The sequence below is a fragment of the Chiloscyllium plagiosum genome, unplaced genomic scaffold (assembly GCF_037043375.1).
Source record: "Chiloscyllium plagiosum isolate Xiang-an unplaced genomic scaffold, Cpla_swu_hap1 HiC_scaffold_5, whole genome shotgun sequence".
In the NCBI taxonomy this organism is placed as follows: domain Eukaryota; kingdom Metazoa; phylum Chordata; class Chondrichthyes; order Orectolobiformes; family Hemiscylliidae; genus Chiloscyllium; species Chiloscyllium plagiosum.
Window position 1 is genome coordinate 57,641,879 of NW_028270143.1, and position 19,607 is coordinate 57,661,485.

General features: G+C 41.9%; 1 long non-coding RNA gene across 1 annotated transcript; it reads right to left on the minus strand.

Moving 5' to 3' along the window:
- Positions 1 to 821: 821 nt before the first annotated feature.
- Positions 822 to 19,230, minus strand: LOC122549902 (uncharacterized). Its single transcript, XR_006311702.2, has 4 exons — positions 18,782 to 19,230; positions 8,751 to 8,953; positions 4,084 to 4,330; positions 822 to 1,377 (listed from the first exon to the last, which is right to left on the minus strand). It is a non-coding gene; the product is annotated as an uncharacterized LOC122549902 (long non-coding RNA).
- Positions 19,231 to 19,607: the final 377 nt, after the last annotated feature.

A 19,607-nucleotide genomic window follows, 5' to 3' on the forward strand; every position in this document is an offset into this window, starting at 1 on the left:
GTTAGATTTATCACAGTTAAGGAAAGGAATTTAAAGAACCAAGAAGTCTCATTTAGAGGAGGGCTATTTTTTACTAATCTGATCAGAGATTTTGCAGAAATGGACTAGCTGGACTTGAAGGTGAATCTGTGTCAGAGCTTTGAGAGGAATTTAAGGAGGACACAGTGAATATGTTCTCACAAACAAAAACGGTGGGACTCCCAAAACTAGCCACCCCCCACACATGTCAAGGAGGATACAAAGTACAATAAGGCAAATATATCGGGTTTATATCGGGTAGCTAGAGCTCAGTACTGTCCTGTTTTCAGAGGAGTATAGAATAAAGTGTTGGGATGAAATTAAAAAGGAAATTTGGAAAGCAAGAAGGAAGAAGGTATGATAAAATATGTTGGGGTGGCTCGGTGGCTAGCCCTGCTGCCTGACAGTGTCGGGTACCTGGATTGGATTCCAGCCTTGGGCGACAGTCTGTGTGGAGTTTGCACATTCTCCCCATGTCTGCGTGGGTTTCCTCCAGGTGCTCCGGTTTCCGCCCAGAGACCAAAGATTGCAGGTTAGGGTGGATTGGACACACCAAATTGCCTATAATGTCAAGGGATGTGTGGGTTAACCTTGGGAAATGCAGGTTTGTAGGGTAGGGGGAGGTAAGTCTGGGTGTGATGTTCTTCGGCGATTCGTGTGGACTTGCTGTGCTGACTGACCAGTAGCCATATTCTAGCGTTTCTATGGATTATACAAAAGTGTTTATAGTGACACTAAAAGCAAGGGCAATCTTCCAGCCCTGCCAAACCTGCTAACTTTAAGCAAGAGATTTTAATTCCCAGTAACCATTGAACTCTCAGTAATTTAATGATCATATGACAAGATTTTAAGTTTTAAACCTTTAACTGTACAAAACAAGCTGAAATAAACGTTAACATGTGGATAAGCAGTGGATGACTCATGCTGTAAAGTACAGAATAGATTATTAATGTCTTAATCTCAAATAACAATCCCATAATGCATATATGCATTACATCATGCTCTGCACAGAGCTACAGTCTTTATAGGAAACAGTCTGCATTCACACTCAGATTTCAATGGGTTCATTTTGTTGAATCATAATGTTCCACGACTGTTGAAAATCCTCATCCTCTGAAGTTCTAAACAAACTTGAAATAGGAAGGTCCACTCTCTGATTTCTTCTCCTGCTAATCTTGCAGCATTTTTAAGTTGTTGCAAGTTCCATCAGTAATCAGTGGTCAGTGTTTCACAGCATCCTGCCTGATAGCCAATTGCAGGACACCCTTATCCCCCCACAGATGACAACAACTCTAATATGTGTCTCTTTCTCTCTCTTTCTCTGTTTCCAAGGCATTTTCAATCCTACATCCTGGGAGTCTGTAAGTTAACACAAGGTAACATTCAAAGGCTCTGCCTGGTGCCAGAGTTAAATACTAGAGGAGGAACTTAGAGTGAGAGGAGAAGGATCCAGTTGTGGTCCACATGGAAACCAATGACATCGGTAGGACCAAAAAGGAGGTTCTGCTTGGAGTACGAGCAATCAGAGACAAATGTAAAAACAGAGTCACATAGTTAACCATCTTGAAGTTACTACTTGGGCCATAAGAAAATTGGCAAATGGGGTAAATAAAATCAGAGGGAGTATTTCTCAAAGTCTGATGTAAGTTTCAATTAGTGGAGCACTAGCATCAGCACTGTAAAAGAGGCATCTCTACTGTCCTGTATTATGATGTAGTAGCATTCACACAAAAGGCACTATATCTGCAGCATGTGGTCGGCCATGTCTCAAAGTCTTAATGGAATACTCAGTGAAGTCCAAGTGGGCAATCATCCCGCAACGGGGGGTTTAGTGTAGTGACTCAAGTTCAGCCTTCCCCACAGTCCAGGGCTCTGAGCCACGGGCAGGCATTTGGTCAAAGAAGCATTGCAAAGGAGTTCAGTGCTTCTGTGTTCCAGGGCATGGGTCACTGTCAAGCCTTTGTCTACGTCAGGGTGAGGCATAGACCTGTGTAGCCACCAGTCTGTGGTCTGGGCAAGGCTGGCTGGTCAGGCTGCTCAGGGAGTGTTGATAGACTTTGCTTCAGCTCTCTCCTCTGTAGTTTAGGTGTGGAGTAGTGTTAGGGGAGAGATAGGCAGGTTTATCCCTTGGGAGTGGATGTGGCGAAATGTGAAACCTGCCTGTGGGGTTGATGGATGGACACATATTTCAGGGCTTACTGCCACATTCAGGATGAGGACCACTCACTGCCACCTTCCATCATGAAGTAAATGGAAGGTGCACAATGTGGAGAAAATTGCAATGATGACACTCGGAACGGACAGGGTAAGAGGGGCAAGCAGCTGCAGCAAGCACCGGTCATTAAGCTTCTATAGGAGAAGACTTTTGGCCAGAAACCCAAGAGCTGGTCACATCACAGGCATATTAGGTGCCTATTCTCTCATCATCCTGTGTGTGGTACCTCCCTGGTACAGCCAGGGAACTTACTGGAGAGCTACATTCCTGAGCACAGAAACAGCTGAACAGTCAGGGGTGGTGAATAGTGCTAAGGTATCAGACTGACCCAATGCCATGTACATTGCTCCCCTGTTCCAACATAATGTACTTGGAGCTCAGTGCACATCTCCATGCAGTGCACCTCAAAAAGTGTAAATAATGTTCTGGACCCTACACAGAGATACATATAACTCAACTATTTACAAAACAGTCTTAACCATGCTACCAACATAGTCTCGAAACATTTGCTTCTACTTCTCCTTCCCACTATGTTTGCTTGTTCCCTGCCAGAAACAAGTTGATCCTCATCAGCCTGAGTTTCCAAGAGTCAGAGCAAGGAAGGCCAGGTAGAGGTGGAGGACCAGTTAACTCTTCAGTGTCCAGAGTGGAAAGTGCAGCGAGACCTTTGCATGGCCCCTCCTCCAGCTGAGTGCCTCTGGGCACTGCCCTGACTCCTTGTAAGGAAGGAATATCTGAATTGGGGGGTGGGGGGGGGGGGGGGGGGAGTGCTCTCTCATCTGGCCTTTGATCCTGAGGATCAGTGGCTGGGGCAATGGAGTGCAGTAGTGTACATTCCTCCATTAGCCCCTGAGGGTGCTGAGCTTTGTTCTCCACAGCAGACACCACCCTGTCCATGGAGGCAGACATAGAGTTGCATGATTCACTACTCTGCTGCAGTTTTGAGGCATTGCCAGTCAATGTGTCCCACAGGCCAGTTTGCTGCTCCTGATCCATCCTGTGCATGTGGGGATAGTTGCTCAGGGACCATGGGATCTTCAACTCAGAGGGACTGCACAACTATCTGGTCTCCAGCAGTTGTCCGAGTGTGAGCAGCCTGGCTGTTTCTCCATTCCCCATTTGCGGAACAGTTCCTGGACAGTGTTCGCCCACCCCTGTGGCCCTTTTGGGTGCTTGGGTATCCAGGTGCTAACAAAAGTATCAGAGTATTGGAGCTGAGGGAGAGCAGGAAGCAGCCTTTCCAATGCTTCATCTAATTAATCAACACTGTCTGCCTCAGAGATTGAGATGTGTCTTCAGGAGGAATGAGCAATTCTCTGAAATTGAACTCAGAAAACTAGCTGTACTTGTAAGACAAAACAGGCATGAGGCATCAAGGCTATTGGTTCAAACTGGTGGTTGATGCCTGAAACTGACCAACTAGTTAATGTCAGCACTGCAGTACAACCATAAGGGGTACTTACTCAGTTGGTGGGACACGGCTCTCTCTCCACCTGTGAATGTAAAGATTCTGCCCTCATAGAGGGTGAGGACATGGATACCAGGCACTCATTCACCCAAATGGTCTCATCCTGTTCTGTTATGGGATGCCTTTTTTATGGCAGTAAAAGTGGCAAATAAATAGGATGCAAGTGGATGACATGGTTATTAGTGCTGGTGAACATGGGGAAAGCTGTTAAGGTAGTTTAAGAGAGTGAGAAGGCAGTGTAGTGGGAGATAATCAGAGTGAGTGAGGGAAGATTTTGAATGGAACAGAGGGGTTATCAGAACACGAATCTTGGTAAGATATGGATATGTGGTAAACGTAGAGAGTGAGTATGAGATTGCAGACAGCAGTGTACGGCACTTACCCTTGTAAAGATGGGAATACCTTGACCCTCTTCTGGCACTGCAGCCAAGTTCTCCACAGCCTTGAGTTAGCATTAAACTGAGTGCAGTTTTTTATTAGGTTGGCATGTCTGGTGGTGCGGATACCTTTGACAGTCTTCCAAGAGAGTACACCTGCTTGTTGCACCCTTGACCAGGATCTGCAGGCCTCTGTTGGAGAAGGCTAGGCAAACTTCCCTTCCTCAGCCATCTCTCCTCTGTCTCCAGAATCTAACAGGGCAGTTCCAGATATTAGCACAATCCAAGATGTACAGTGGGCTTTCAAAGATGTCACAGCTGCAAGAGATGTTGTTATTATGGTGGATAGCTGCTGAGTGATGTAAGGAAAGTGTCTTTGAACTTCATATTTTTTAAATGAGGACTGAAATAAGAAAACGCTGCTTTAAAACTAGTCTTTGCATTTGTGAGGTTTGTAAAGTAACCTAATACCCATTACAAACAACTACTTGAACAAGAATAATTGGAGTTTAAGTTGTAGATGAATTAGAGCTGAAGGGTTATGCGGATGAAATCAAAAGTTGGTCGATAGTGACAGAGATCTATTGTCTGACAACAACTGTGTGACTGGTTCTCAGATAACTGAACAGCTTGGAGCTGTTTATTCTCCACTCTGCAGGCACCCTGCCTCTATTCCTAATGAAGGGCTTTTAGAACATAGAACATAGAAGAATACAGCGCAGTACAGGCCCTTTGGCCCTCGATGTTGCGCCGATCCAAGCCCACCTAACCTCTACTAACCCACTATCCTCCATATACCTATCCAATGCCCGCTTAAATGCCCATAAAGAGGGAGAGTCCACCACTGCTGCTGGCAGGGCATTCCATGAACTTACGACTCGCTGAGTGAAGAACCTACCCCTAACTTCAGTCCTATATCTACCCCCCCTTAATTTAAAGCTATGCCCCCTTGTAATACCCGACTCCATACGCGGGAAAAGGTTCACGCTGTCAACCCTATCTAACCCCCTAATCATCTTGTACACCTCAATCAAGTCACCCCTAAACCTTCTTTTCTCTAATGAAAACAGCCCCAAGTGTCTCAGTCTATCCTCATACGATCTTCCTTCCATACCAGGCAACATCCTGGTAAACCTCCTCTGCACCCGTTCCAGTGCCTCCACATCCTTCCTATAGTATGGCGACCAAAACTGCACACAATATTCCAGATGCGGCCGCACCAGAGTTTTATACAACTGCATCATGACCTCAGGACTCCGGAACTCAATTCCTCTACCAATAAAAGCCAGTACGCCATATGCCTTCCTCACCGCACTATTTACCTGGGTGGCAACTTTCAGAGATCTGTGTACATGGACACCAAGATCCCTCTGCTCATCCACACTACCAAGTATCCGACCATTAGCCCAGTACCCCATCTTTTTGTTATTCTTCCCAAAGTGAATCACCTCACATTTAGCTACATTGAATTCCATTTGCCACCTTTCTGCCCAGCTCTGCAGCTTCTCTATATCCTGCTGTAACCTGCCACATCCTTCCTCACTGTCAAGAGGACAGTGTTTGTCCTATGTTTGTCCGAAACATAGATTTTCCTGCTCCTCGGATGCTGCCTAACCTGCGTGCTTTTCCAGCATGACTCTAATCTAGACTCTGGTTTCCAGCATCTGCAATCATTGTTTTTACCTCATTGATTTTAACCCTACTGCGAATCCTCTTGCAAGGATGCCTGCCTTGAAGAAGTTTTCCTCCTCTCTCTACAAGAATCTCAATGAGTCTCTCTCTCTCTCACTGCAACCCCCAGGTCAATTCCTCTGCCCTGAAGCTCTTCAGCCCCGCCCTCATGACCTGTCCTACCTGCCTATCTTCCTTCCCACCTATCCACTCCACCCTCCTCTCTGACCTATCACCTCCATCTCCACCCCCCACTCACCTATTGTACTCTATGCTACTTTCTCCCCAACCCCACCCCCTCTCATTTATCTCTCCACTCTGCAGGCACCCTGCCTCTATTCCTGATTAAGGGCTTTTGCCCGAAACGTAGATTTTTCTGCTCCTCGGATGCTGCCTGAACTGCTGTGCTTTTCCAGCACCACTCTAATCTAGCTTGGAGCTGGGAACAAGTTACAGAGAGAGTGAAGTGTTCAGCTCAGTAACAGTCCTTCTGTTCTCTGAGTCAAAACTCACTCTAATCCTGAAGAAAATTATACTTTTCCACACCAGTTATCATAATCTGCGACTTTTAATTGATTAGTCAGAGACATTTTTTGACTGAACCAGCCAGCTGGTGCCTGCTACCAACCAATGGAAATGACCAAACAACGATAATTGAAGCAATGTGCTGGTTAGCAAAAGTGTTATCTCAACACTAAAACCTGGAACAAAGAGTACTGAACTGTCTTTCAAGATTTCCCTTCAATTTATCTTTATTATTTTTCTGCCTTTATTTGTGTAAGGAGAAATTTAGAAGAGGTTAGTATTTTCATTAATAGTATTATATGCTAACAATTTATAATTGTTTACTTGTAGCTAGAAATGAATTGCTTATCACAAATTGTGATTTTCTTTCAGTACAGAAACCTGGTCTGTGCTTTCTATCAATCTGGATCTGATGGCCTTATAAATTGCGAAATCTCCAAAAATAGCAGAGCTTGACTTCCAGCATGCTGCCCCAGTGAAGAGTTACCAGTGATGAGTTCTTCCAGGAAAGATATGTGGTAAGGTAGAGAGTAAAGCAGATGAAGAGATGTCTTCAGGGGTAGGGTTGGCAATTATTGTGGCACTTTTGGTAAGATTCGCTCCAAAAAACTCAACACCGTTCACATTTATCCAAAAGTAAGATTCAACCCAAAGATTCAAAACAAATGGGTCATTTTCAGGTTGGCAAATTATAACTAGTGACATTTTACAGGGGTCTGTGCTGGGACCTCCATTATTTAAGGTTCTTTTTAATGACATGATTGAATTGAATTGTAGCTAAATTTGCTGATTGTGCAAAAATAGGTGGGGGACCAAGTTTTGAGAGGGATACAATAACTTTGCAAAAGGATATAGGTAAATTAACTGAGTGGGCAAAAATATAGCAGATTCAGTATAATGTGGAAAATTCTGAAGTTGTCCCCTTTAGCAAGAAGGAGAGAAAAGCAGAATACTATTTAAATAAAGAGAGATTGCTAAATAGTGTAGCACGGTGTATTTGCATTGTCTTTTTACACAAATCTTGAATAGTTAGCACGTGAGTACAGCAAACAATTAGGAAGCAATTAGAATATTGGCCTTCAACATAAAGGAGATAGGGTACAAATGTAGGGAAATCTTGCTATAACTGTATAAAGTCTTGGTACTTAGTACAGTTTTATCCCCTTTAAGGAGGGATACATTTCCATTGGAAGCTGTTCATAAAAGATTCACAAGGCTGATTCTGGGGAAGGAGGTTTTGTCCTATGAGGAGTGTTTGAACAACCTAGACCTAGACTTACTGGGGTTGACCACAATCAGAGGTGATCTTTAAGATTCTGAGGGGATTTCACAGGGTAGTTGTTGAGAATATGTTATTTGGAAATATAGACCCAAGGTCATAGTTTCAAAATAAACTGTCTACATTTAAGGAAGTGAAAAAAATATAATTTCTTCTTTCAGAGGGTTATTATTCCTTGAAATGATTTTTTCTAATGAACAGTGGAGGCTGAGAAAATGAATATATTCAAGGTTGAGTTAGACAGGTTTTTTTTGTATACATGAAAGTACACATGGAAGTCTGGTGCTACTGCACTTGGAATATTTTGCATACAATTCTGGTCACCGCATTGTAGGAAGGATGTGGAAGCTTTGGAAAGGGTTCAGAGGAGATTTACTAGGATGCTGCCTGGTATGGGGGAAGGCCTAATGGGGAAAGGTTGAGGGACTTGACGCTGTTTTCGTTAGAGAAAAGAAGGTTGAGAGGTGACTTAATTGAGACATATAAGATAATTAGAGGGTTAGATAGGGTGGACAGTGAGAGCCATTTTCCTTGGATGGTGATACCTAGCATGAGGAGTGATAGATATAGGACAAATGTCAGAGGTGGTTTCTTTACTCAGAGAGTAGTACGGGCACAGAATGCACTGCCTGCAACAGTAGTAGACTCACCAACTTTAAGGGCATTTAAATGGTCATTGGATAAACATATGGATGAAAATGGAATAGTGTAGGATAGATTGACTTCGGATTGGTGCAACATTGAGGGCTGAAGGGTCTGTTCTGTGCTATAACATTCTATGTTCTATGTTCTATGTTCTAAGCCATTTGCAATAGGGAGCAGCCAGGAAAGTGTTACAATTAGATCAGCCATGACTTTATTAATTGGCAGAACAGGCTCAAGGCACTGAAAGCTCCTCTCATGTCATTCTGCTATAACACACATTTCATCACTGCAAATTTGCAATAATGTGACTAACGAATTGTGGACATTGTTTGGATAGTGCAAACTTTCTACTGAGCGGGTACAGTGATTTTCTATGAACAATCTTCTACTGCATGATTTTCGATAGCAGTTTTCCATAATGCAATTTTCTATAGTGCAATTTTGCAGAGGAATGTAACAGTTGCATTAGCAGTTCTTATGATCTTACACATGGGCATTATGCCTCATGTATGGTTCAGAAGCACCCTTGTACTCCTACACTCGTTCACTCACCTGCAATGACAGTCCTACTTAGCCATCAGTAATTGTTCACAAGCCCATCTTCTCATTCCTGGTGAAGAGCTAATGCTCAAAATGTCAATTCTCCTGCTCCTGGGATGGTGCCTGACTATCACACTCTTAGCCCTTCTCCTCTGTCAGGAAATGTGGGGCTGTGAGGCTTCCAATGGTTTTGCCCTCACTTTATTATCATAGGCCTGCAAGCAAAAGCTAAAACTGTTAGTGTCAACACAGAGACTAATAGAACACCCATACTGGGTAAACTGTTATATTAGTATATGTCTGAGTATTACTATTGTGGTTAAGTTAGAATACTGTTCCAAAGATTTTTCCAATGATATTCTAGTAGACTTTGGTGAAGGCTGAACTAAATCTTGATCTATATTTGGGTTACCTTAATGCTTACGTATTTTAGCCATTACTAATGAGATGTAGGTAAGACATGTGACTCATCACAAGTTCACAATTAACTTTATATACAGTCCAACCCAAACAGCTCCAAGTGTTCAGTTCCCTCCCCAGTGGCTGTGTCATATATCAGGGTGGACAGAGTTTCAACTTAGCTCATGTTAGCGTTTTCATATCCATAATCATATGTCTCTCCCAAGCTTTTGATCTCATAGTTAATCCATTAGACAACAGCCTAAACAAACATGTTACATTTACACACTACTTTCCTTTATTTTTATTCATTCATAGGATGAGGGTATCACTGGCCAGGCCAGCATTTATTGCCCATCCTTAATTGCCCAGAGGGCAATTAAGAGTCAATCTTATTGTTGTGGGTCTGGAGTCACATGTAGGCCAGACCAGATAAGAATGGCAGTTTCCTTCTCTGAAGGACATTAGTGAACTAGATGGTTTTTCAGACAATTGACAATGGATTCACAGTTATCATTAGAGTCTTACTTCCAGATTTTACTGAGTTGAAATTACACCATCTGCCATGGCCAGATTCGAACCTGAGTCACCAGAACATTATCTGGGCCTCTGGATTATCAGTCCAGCGATAATACGACTAGGCCATTGCCTCTTCCCAAGTCTCTTGATTCATAAATTCAAGCGAACTATTAATTTGTTAATTCTCTTGGGAGATAAAACCATAAGTCCATAAGACGTAGGAGCAGAAATTAGGTCATTCAGCCCATCAAGTCTGCTGTGCAATTCAATCTTGGCTGATAAGTTTCTCAACCTCATTCTCCCACTTTATCCCTCTAAACCTTGATCCCGTTGACACTCAAGAACCTGTCTATCTCAGTCTTAAATGTACTCAGATGGTTAAAAGGAGGCAACAATTGCCCTGAAGCCATTGGAGGAACAAGTTTCTTCACAATGCAGGACTATTTTGGACCTGGCATGTTTGGCTAATGAGCATGATAACCAGATAGCTAGCCTCCAAGCTAATGTTAGTATATTATCTGCTGCAGCTGAGTCTCTCACTATGAAAGGTGAAAACTTGGAGGCTCACTCCAGGTGGTGTAATATTCAACTTGTGAGTTTACCCAAAGGATTAGAGGGTCCATGCCCCACAAAATTTATGGCCCAACATTTACAGGATTTGTTCAGACTTGAAACTAAACCCATGTTGGATAGGGCTCATCGCACACTGCATGCTAAACCAAAGGAAGGTGGGTTATCTCACCCGATGGACTTCAGGGTGAACCAGTTTCAAGTGAGAAATCACATTCCACGCCATGCTGCAGATGCTTCTCTCTTTGTAGATAATGGAAAGAGAGTATCCATTTTTCCAGACTTCACCTCAACTGTTGCTAAGCAGGTGTGACTTTTGCCAAGGTAAAGAAGGAGCGACACTCATGTCCTAATGTTAAATTTGGCCTTCATTATCCTGCGATATTACGTATCATCTTGCCAAGCGGCCTAAGTCATAGGTTTGATGACCTGGGTCGGGCGATGGACTTTGTGAATAAAAAGCTTAAAAAGATTGTGGTTCCAGAACCGGATTGACGGTTGGGCCTAATTATGCTGATTAAACATTTGCTTTACACTACCATGGACAAAGACTACATTTCCCACTGTGGAGATGAAGATGGATGGTATGCTGTGTTTACGGATTGGATTTGATTTTCTTCTTATATTTGGCTTCATTCTTCAAGAAGTACATGCTTCCTTACTCAAGACTTCATTTTTGTCATTTTTGGTACCAAAGAATGCAGAGTTTAATTGTTTAACTATATATATTTTTTTCATTACATTTAATTTTTTATTCATTTTTGCTCCGTAGTTTTTGTACAGTTAATTTTTATATTGCCCAAGGTTGTCATGTAGTTTGCTTGAGCAACAAAAGGTGAGAGTGTTTTTTACTATGGGGGGCAGAGAACACACACCCTTCTAGAGGGTGGTTCTGCTGGGAGGGGGAGGGATTGGTGGGCAGGTATTCCATTTGGGAAGATACTGCTATTGGGGATAGTGGAGTTTGTTTTGTTCTGATGGGGATATGGAGGGGGGGGGGGGCGGCACATACCTCACTTTTACAAGGTTTATATTTGTTTATCTAATATTTCACATTTGGGATTTTACGTGTGTTTATTACATATGACACATTTAATACTTCAACACCCTTGGTTGGTGGGGACATTAAATATGCCTGCCATTAAATGCAGTAGGTTTTACATTATTTACACCATTTTAATGTTCATATAATCTGTTTACGAGAAACCCACTTGAAAAATATAAACAGTCCAAAGTTGAGTGGTACGTGTATGGAATGTGGTGGAGGCTGGTACAATTATGCGGAAAGTCAGGAGGCATGGGATAGTGGGAAATTTGGACAGTTGGATAGAGAACTGGCTAACCAGTCGAAGTCAGAGAGTGGTGGTAGATGGTAAATATTCAGCCTGGAGCCCAGTTACAAGTGGAGTTCCGCAGGGATCAGTTCTGGGTCCTCTGCTGTTTGTAATTTTTATTAATGACTTGGAAGAGGGAGTCGAAGGGTGGGTCAGTAAATTTGCAGACGATACGAAAATTGGTGGAGTGTTGATAGTGAGGAGGGCTGTTGTCGGCTGCAAAGGGACTTATATATGATGCAGAGCTGGGCTGAGGAGTGATAGATGGAGTTCAACCCTGCCAAGTGTGAGGTTGTCCATTTTGGAAAGACAAATAAGAATGCGGAATATAGGGTTAACGGTAGGGTTCTTAGTAAGGTGGAGGAGCAGAGGGATCTTGGGGTCTATGTTCATAGCTCTTTGAAAGTTGCCACTCAGGTGGATAGAGCTTGTAAGAAGGCCTATGGTGTATTAGTGTTCATTAGCAGAGGGATTGAATTCAAGAGTTGTGAGGTGATGTTGCAGCTGTACAGGACCTTGGTAAGGCCACATTTGGAGTACTGTGTGCAGTTCTGGTCGCCTCACTTTAGGAAAGATGTGGAAGCTTTGGAGAGGCTGCAGAGGAGATTTACCAGGATGTTGCCTGGAATGGAGAATAGGTCGTACGAGGATAGGTTGAGAGTGCTAGGCCTTTTCTCATTGGAACGGCGAAGGATGAGGGGTGACTTGATAGAGGTTTATAAGATGATTAGGGGAATAGATAGACAGTCAGAGACTTTTTCCGCAGGTACAACAGAGTGTTACAAGGGGACATAAATTTAAGGTGAAGGGTGAAAGGTATAGGGGGGATGTCAGGGGTGGGTTCTTTACTCAGAGAGTGGTGGGGGCATGGAATGCGCTGCCTGTGGGAGTGGCAGAGTCAGAATCATTGGTGACCTTTAAGCGGCAATTGGATATGTACATGGATGGGTGCTTAAGCTAGGACAAATGTTCGGCACAACATCGTGGGCCGAAGGGCCTGTTCTGTGCTGTATTGTTCTATGTTCTATGTTCTAATTGCAGCATTTAAGAGGCATTTGGATGGGTATGCGAATCGGAAGGGTTTGGAGGGATATGGGCCGGGTGCTGGCAGGTGGGACTAGATTGGGTTGGGATATCTGGTCGGCATGGATAGGTTGGACCGAAGGATCTGTTTCCATGCTGTACATCTCTATGACTCTAAGGTTGAATTGGACAAATGTATTTTTCCTCTTTTTCTAGCAGATGTAAAGTAGTTGCTATTCTTTTTCATAAATCTACTCCTTTCGTCTATGTTAAAACTATCTCTGATTTTACTGGCAGATTTGTTATTATTATTGGATGGATTTTTGACATTGATGTAATCTTGGCTAATGTTTATGCCTCCAACTGGGATGATGAGGCTTTCTTCAGACAGTGCCTTTCAATGTTACCAGATTTATCTTCACGCCAGTTAATCTTGGGAGGAGATTTTAACTGTTGATTGAATCCTTACTTAGACAGTTCTTCCTCTGTTCCAGTCCAAATCTGCTAAATAATTAAGAATTTTATGGAGGAGTTTAATGTTGTTGATCCCTGGTAGTTCTTTAATCCCTCTAAGAAGGAATTTTTTTTTTTGCACGTCCACCACACGTTTACACGTGTTGATTTCTTTTTTGGTAGATGACAGACTGCTCACATCTATTTCTGGTTGCAAATATGATTCAATTGTTTTATCAGACCTTGGATCTGTCTCTTTGAGTGTTCACTTTCAGAAGTTTCTTAATACATGCCCACCTTGGCATCTCAATACACACTTACTCTGAGAGGAATATTTTGTTAATTTTGTCTCTCAGTGAATAGATTGTTTTAAATAATTTAATAAAACCCTAGACATTACAGCCTCCTTGCTGTGGGAAACCCTGAAGGTATTCATCAGGTGTGAAATAATTTCTTATGCGGCACATAAGAATAGACTTAGGAAAGAGAAATTGGCATGGTTAGCACAATGTCTATCTCAATTAGATTATCTTTATGCAATCTCTAAGTCTTCAGAAGTATATAAAGAACGCATAGGCCGAGAATGATGTTGTAATGTCACAATACAGCACTGAGCTTTTAATTCACTCTAGGTCTAAATTTTATGAACAAGGAGATAGAATTAGTAGACTGTTGGTTCATGAGTTGCACCAAGTGTCCTCATCTCAATTAATCCCACAAATTCAGATTAATTCAGGTGTCACGTCAGACCCATTAGAAATCAATAAAACTTTTAAGGAATCTTACGTATCACTTTTTTCATGTGAATGTTCTTCTGCTACAGCAGACTTTGAGACCTTTTTTGATAAGATTGACATTCCTACTATTGATCAAAATATGGCAAAGGAATTGGAACAATCAACCACAGCAATAGAACTTGAGGCTGCAGCTAGATCACCACAAAGTGGTTAAAGTCCTGGAGCCGATGATTTTCCAGCCGAGTTTTAGATTAGATTAGATTTCATTACATTACATTACATTACACTGCGGAAACAGGCCCTTCGGCCCAACAAGTCCACACCGACCCGCCGAAGCGCAACCCACCCATACCCCTACATTTGCCCCTTACTTAACACTACGGGCAATTTAGCATGGCCAATTCACCTGACCTGCCCATCTTTGGATTGTGGGAGGAAACCGGAGCACCCGGAGGAAACCCACGCAGACACGGGGAGAACGTGCAAACTCCACACAGTCAGTCGCCTGAGGCGGGAATTGAACCCGGGTCTCTGGCGCTGCGAGGCAGCAGTGCTAGCCACTGTGCCACCGTGCCGCCCACTAATCAAACTTTTATAAAAAGCTGGCTCCGCTTTAGGTAGATGTGTTTGTTGAAGCGTTTAATTCTGGCTCTCTTCCTCAAACTTTAACTCAAGCATCAATTTCTTTGCATTTAAAGAAAGGCAAAGATTCCTTTGTGGTTCATATTGTCCGATCAGTCTGTGAAATGTTGACTTTAAATTATTGCAAAGCTATTGGCCCGATGTTTGATTAGATTAGATTCCCTACAATGTGGAAACAGGCCCTTCAGCCCAACAAGTCCACAGCGACCCTCCAAAGAGTAATCCACACAGACACATTTCCCTTTGACTAACATACCTAATACTATGGGCAATTTAGCATGGCCAATTCACTTGACCTGCAGATCTTTGGGCTGTGGGAGGAAACCAGACCACCCGGAGGAAACCCACACAGACACGGGGAGAATGTATAAATTCCACACAGACAGTCGCCCAAGGTTGGAATCAAACCTGGGTCCCTGGCTGTGAGGCAGCAGTGCTAACCACTGAGCCACCATGCTGGAAACCATCCTTCCATTTATCATATCCTTGGATCAAAGTGGATTTATTCGCAACAGGCACTCTTTTTTTAGTCTTCGGCGGGTATTTAATGTTGTTTACAATTTTTCCCCATCCACTCTCCCTCAGGTTTTGGTACCTTTAACTGCTGAAAAAGTCTTTGAGAGGGTGAATTATCTCTTTTTTTAAGTTTGGATGAAATTAGCTTTGGGGAAAAATTTATTTCTTGGATCAAACTACTCTATGCATCATTGCAGGCTTCTGTTAGGACTAATAACATGAATCTGAATTATTTCTACCTTTATCATTCCACTAGACAAGGTTATCCCTTGAGCCCACTGCTGTTTGCCATTGTAATTGAACCTCTGTCTATTGCTCAATGGACTCATCCTGATTTCTCTGGCATTATTAGAAGTGGTGTGGAGTTGAAGACTGCCCTCTATGCAGATGACCCTTTGCTATTTGTCTCAAACTTATCTCTCTCCATTCCCACCACACGTTCAATCTTAGAATCTTGCAGTAAGATTTCTGGGTATAAGTTGAATTTTAACAAAAGTGAGATATTTGCTCTCAATAATCCTGCCGGGAAATTCCCACTAGATAATTTACCATTTAAAATTGCCAACTCTGATTTTGTTTATCTTGGTGTACACACAGCAGATACACTAGGCAATTTGTACAGGAAAAAAGTTGAACCGTTACTGGTACAAATTAAGCGAGACTTTGAACAATGGTCTCTCCTTAATTTGGCAGCTGCTGCTAGAATTAATTCCAATAAAATTCCATGATATTCTTATTTATTTCAATGTATACTATTTTTCTCCATCTTTCCTTTTTCTGTAAAGTAGATTGTCTTATTCTTGAATTTATTTGGAAATCTCCTAGGTTACAAAAACAGCTGTTACAGAGGCCAAAGATACGAAATGAAATAGTGCTGCTGAATATTTCGGTTTTTTTTTTGGGCAGCAAACATTAGAAATTTGAACCATAGGCTCCAATATGAGAACTTTGATGATCTCCCAATTTGCTTGACTATTGAGGCAAATTCGACCCATCTGGTAACATTGAAGACCTTATTGCATTCACTTCTCCTTTCTTCAACCACTATTTACACAAATGATGTAATTGTTTTATCTTCAAATTTGGTTTCAGTTTAAATGCCACTTTGGCTTTCAGTTATTTTCTATAGGCACCACTGGCAGTAAATCATAATTTTCCCCTATCTTTAGTGGATAGTTCCTTTTCTGGTTGGGCTAAGTTAGCAATAAAAACTATGAAAGATTTATATGTTGATGGCGTTTTTGCATTTTTTCAACAATTAGTTGCCAAGTTTTCACTTCCTAAAAGCCACTTCTTTAGATACCTCCAAGTTCACAGTTTTGTCCGTAGCTCATTTCAGGTTTTCCCCACTCTTCCTAATGATTCTGATTTTAACATCTTTCTGGAACCACTTTCTTCATTAAAGGGGGCTATGTCAGCTATTTATTCAAACATTCATAAAGTATGCTCAGATTCTCTTGATTCTATTAAAGCTGTCTGGGAGGCAGATCTGGAAGAGGTAATTCTAGGTGATGTGTGGGATGAGATTTTACAAAGGGTGCACAGATCTTCTCTCTGTGCAAAACTTATTTTATTCAATGCAAAAGTCTACACAGCGTCCACTACATCAAAGATTCACTTGCAAAAGTATTTGAGGAGGTGTCTCCGTCGTGCAATCAGTGTCAACAAACCTAGCAAATTGTATGCACATGTTCTGGCTTTGCCCTTCTTTGAGTCGTTATTGGACTGATATCTTTGACACCTTATCTAAGGTATCCAGCGAAAATCTTACAGGAAGCTGGGTGTAGAGACAACCCACTTGTTAGCTCTGAAAGTGTTTAGAAATCAGTAAGAATAAAGCACTAGAAATAATCACAGCTGTGCCAACCGAACAAGAAACTTGAAAATGGAAACACGTTGATACCTCACTGAGTTCTGAACACCTGAAAGGTTATCATTGATTGTAAAAGGGTTGAATCTTTATTTTATATTCATCATAAGACTGTTTTAAGCAATTCTTGCATAGTGTAATATAGTTAATGTTTTGTCCTTTTGTGTGCAATAAAAGGTTGTGATCTTCAGTTCAAAGTGCAAACAGAAAGAATGCCCTCAGTTCCTTCATTGAGATCATTAATATATAAAAGTGACAAGTTGTGGTCCCAACACTGACCCTTGCAGAACACCACTTGTCACTGGCTGCTATCCTGAGAAGGACCCTTTTATCCTCACTCTCTGCTTTCTGCCAGACAGCCAAGCTTCTATCCATGCTAGCACCTTGCCTCGAATGCTGTGGGAACTTATCTTACTCAGTAGTCTCCTATGTGGCAACTTGTCAAAGGCCTTCTTGACGTCCAGATGGATAACACCCATTGATTCTCCTTGGCCTAACTTACTTGTTACTTCCTCAAAGAATTCTAGCAGATTTGTCAGGCATGACCTCCCCTTGATGAAACCATGTTGATTCTGCCTTATTTTACAATACACTTCCAAGTATTCAGAAATCTCATCCTTCACAATGGATTCCAAGATCATACCCACGACTGAGGTTAAGCTAATTGCTCTCTTTTTAAACAGAGGTGTCAAGTTAGCGATTTTTCACTCCTCTGATATCCTCCCTGATTCTAGTGATTCATGAAAGATCACCACTAATGCCTCCACTAACTCTTGGATGTAGTCCACCTGGTCCACTTGATTTTTCCACTTTCAGGCATTTAGTATTTTCTAGCACTTTCTCCTTGGTAATGGCCACATACTCAGCTCTGCCCCCTCACTCATTCCCTCTAATTTTTGGGATATTACTCGTGTCTTCCACTGTGAAGACTGATGTGAAGTAATTATTGAGTTCCTCAGGCATTTCCTTGTTCTCCACTAGTATCTCTCTGGTGTCATTTGATAGCAGCCTAATGTCCACTTTTTCCTCTCTTTTGCTCTTTATATATCTAAAGAAACTCTTACAGTCATCCTTTATATTACTGACTAGCTTACTCTCATAGTTAATCTTCTCACTCCTTATTTCTTTTCTTGTTGCCCTCAATTGGTTTTTGTGAGCTTCCCAGTCCTCTAGTTTCCCACTGCTCTTTGCCACATTAAGATTTGTAGGTCATTGGCTTGAGTATCAATGATATTGATGCTGATCAATATCTTGACCATTGCTGTCATGACATTCCTCACTGGGTTTGTTCTAACAAAGCATATATGAATGAAGGTCATACAATTCAAAAAAATCTTCCAGTTATTCTGTATGCCTTCTCAGTTCTAAACGCAATGTACAGTTGTTGCTGGTCCTCCCCAAAGGTTTGATGACCATACCACTCCCATTGAGGTCCACGTATCCAGTGTTCTTACTCAAGGTTTGGCAGCCATCATGAATAGTGGCATCTCTTGCAGTGAGAAATCTGCTGCTGTCAATAAGACTACTCCTTGTTACAAACCCTTTTGTGCCTTTTGGACTCGACTGTGGAATTAACCTCTTTGATAGGATGGGAATGTTAGTCTGCAGTTTTCTGCCCTTGTAATTATGATGGTGATAAACCATAATGGGAGTAAGACGGATCGGTAATTTAACAAAATTGCATAAAATTGCAATGTTGTCAAAAAGGATTTGGCTTTCTGTAAACCACACTCTGTTTTGCCATTTGGCTGTGGATATCTCAACAAGCTGGTTTCAAGTTGAAATCTGGAAGTGGCTGAAAATTAGTTAAAAGATTTATTAGCAAACTGTGTCGACTTTCAAATATGACCACATCAGGGATGTTGCGTGATGGAAACATTACATATAAGACTCTAACACTTTAACTTCAATCCACCATGATAAATGATCAAAAACAAGAGCATTAAGCCATCTGTCAAATAAAAATACATTCGTACTCACTTGTTCCTGTGATCAGGTAGGGATCAGTGACTTCTTGTATTCAGGCCTAAGAATAGAACAGATTTCACGGTAGACTGCTCAATATCAATATCCTTTGAGACTCCTAGCCACTGAGCCACCATCTGAGCCCTTGCTTTAGACTTTGAAATGTGCATGTGTACCAGGTGTGAATGTTTAGCATGATGCCTCTGAATGAAACTGAAATGATCAAATCCAAGTAAGTCATCTATAGTAGTGCAATGTTGTTGATGCTTCATGGCCAACACAATGAGCTTTTGGTCTGGCTAACATCTGTCACAATACTGACGAATCCAGATCTTCCTTTGATTCCTGCCAGATTTAATTGAGCATCTTTTGGATTGTTGGCCACTGTAGCACTGTATCCTGACTATACAATTGAAACTCACCAATTAATTCCTTATCAAACTGTCGGCAGTCATTCTGGAGAGAGCATCCACCATCAGTTGCAGCTTCCAAGGCACATATTTGGTTTCGTAGGCAAATCTCATAAGGTGAAGATGACATGTCCATTCAACCTAGACACATCCTTGCCTGGTCTTTGACATCTAATATCGATCATTTGTTCTATCTGTATAGGAACTTTCAGGCTAAAGATGTAGGCTGCAAACTTCTTGACCAAAGGAACCCCTTCTCTATAACTGTGTTCCATGTCTTCATGACAATTAATGCTGTGAAGGAAGATTAAACTAGTTTCTGACACAAATCCATTTCCTTTAAAGAACGTAGAAACATAGAAGATAGGAACAGGAGGACGCCATTCAGCCCTTTGAGCTTCTCCGCCATTCAACACGATCATGGCTTATTC